This window comes from Setaria italica, chromosome I (assembly GCF_000263155.2).
Source record: "Setaria italica strain Yugu1 chromosome I, Setaria_italica_v2.0, whole genome shotgun sequence".
NCBI lineage: Eukaryota > Viridiplantae > Streptophyta > Magnoliopsida > Poales > Poaceae > Setaria > Setaria italica.
Window position 1 is genome coordinate 4,767,489 of NC_028450.1, and position 2,113 is coordinate 4,769,601.

General features: G+C 45.5%; 1 pseudogene; it reads right to left on the reverse strand.

Annotated features, from left to right (window-relative positions):
• Positions 1–1,190: 1,190 nt before the first annotated feature.
• LOC101770343 overlaps positions 1,191–2,113 on the reverse strand; it is a 1,603-nt pseudogene continuing 680 nt past the window's right edge.

The following is a 2,113-nucleotide window of genomic DNA, read 5'->3' on the forward strand; positions in this document are numbered from 1 at the left end:
TCGAATACTATGGTACTTCTTGGGGGCACACTTCATGGTCACTCGGGTGCAGTGCCTTCTCTTCTACAATTTGTGTTCGTTTTATTACAACACCCTCTCTCATATGCCTAACAATAATCATGGTTTTGTTATGAAGGATTTTAGCCCAACTGATGGACAATCAAATCTTAAATATGATTTGTCCTTATATTTTTAAATTTTCAGCTGCAAGATAGTAGGTCGACGGCTATGCCTTTAGTATCTAAATCTGAAAACTAATTTGTAGTTAGAATATTTGGTCATCATTGACTATATTATGAGGAGCAAATTGCAAAAGGATACTTGCATCGGTTGATTGCTCATATTTCTTGGAGCAACTAAGCCATGATGTCAGCTGTCAGGGTGTATACACTCAAGCATGAATTGTTGAGCATATTATAATCAAGGACTGAGCATTTATTTTAGCCTTGCAGTTTTTTTTCCTTTTTGTAGGCTGAAAGTTTTGTGGACAATCTCTTATGTTCATAATAACTCACATATTCATAAAAGGTAAGACAGGAGTTGCATTAGTACTGAATTTTACCAGAAGTTTTAATGCACGTTTGAACCAGAAGTTTTAATGCATGTTTGAACCAGATGTAGGACACATTACATATGTATAAAAATTGAGATTCCACCTTTCAAATAGGCCATGTAGAATTCAAAGGAGTTGTGTTCTTTGCCCGCATAACAAGACTGAGATACTATTTCATCTTTTGCTCGAATGTCTCTTTGCACAAGAGCGTTGGATCCAGCTAGGCCTTTTTTCAGAGTTACAGAGCCATTTTCCATCTTGAGTGCCTTCAAGATTTAGCTTCAGGTACCTTTCTTCATGGAAATTATCATCATCATGAGCTGGTGCATATTCAATCTTTAAAGTGATACCACCGACAACTTAAGGGGCTCTCTTTCAATTTATGCTCCAGTTATTCATAGAGTTAAAGAAGTCTGGAAACAACCAATCTTCGAATGGCTCCAGTAGATATTGTAATCTTTTTGATCTTCTTTTTTACTTTTTTGTTTCTTAATTAGAACTCGATTTGTACCTGTCTCTTTTTTTTAATATATATAATCAGCAGGGTCAAACCCTCCTGTTTCATCAAAAAATATTATGAAATATTCTAAACTAGATTAGGAAGTGAAGCAAGCGAACTAGAGCTAGCGGATGACAACTTGGGAGCAGCAGGTGAGAAACCGTGCATTTATGCTAGTTTTTTTTAAAAAAAATGAAGAGAGGGAAAATAAAGAGGAAAATTAATTAAACACCGTACAGATTTTGAGTAATAACCTACGGATGGCACAGATGAACGGGTTCTTGGAGGGACGGACGGATGGACGGTTGGATTCAGCGGACAGATGTTATCGTTCAGAGGCAGGCGAGCTCCTTTGCGACGCCGATGGACTTGCCGGCGGCGTTCCTGCAGACGGACATGGTCTTGTTGTTGGATCGGTTGTACTTGATGTCGACGTTGACGAGCTGCACGCCCTGGCATGGCAGGTTGTTGGCGCAGTTGAGGGTGATGGCCTCCGGCGTGTTGGAGGTGCCGTGGATGTTCTTGAAGACGACGTCGGAGACGGCGACCTTGGAGGCGCCGGACTTGACGCAGATGTTGTTGGGGCAGTACTTCTGGTCGATGATGATGGGGTAGGAGACGTTGTCCATGGTGACCCCCTCGTAGAGGAACTTGGAGGCCTTGGGCGACGACTTGGAGTCCTCGTAGGACTTGATGCGGAGGCCGTTGCTGGTGCCGACGAGGGTGCAGTCGGTGACCTTCACGTCCTCCACGTCCTTCTCGTCCTTGTACCGGCCCAGGCTGCCGACGCTGATGCCGTGGCCGGGCCCGCAGCGCACGCCGTGGACGCGGATGGCCTTGCTGCCGGGGCCGATGGAGATGCAGTCGTCGCCGGTGCCGATGGTGGTGCCGGAGATGGTCACGTTGGTGGAGTCGCCGATGTGGATGCCGTCGGTGTTGGGGCTGTCGCCGGGGGCCTTGATCGTCACCTTGTCGACCACCACGTTCTCGCTCGAGTAGATGTTCATGTGGAAGAACTTGCTGTTCAGCAGCGTGATGCCGCGGATCTGCGCGTCTCACGA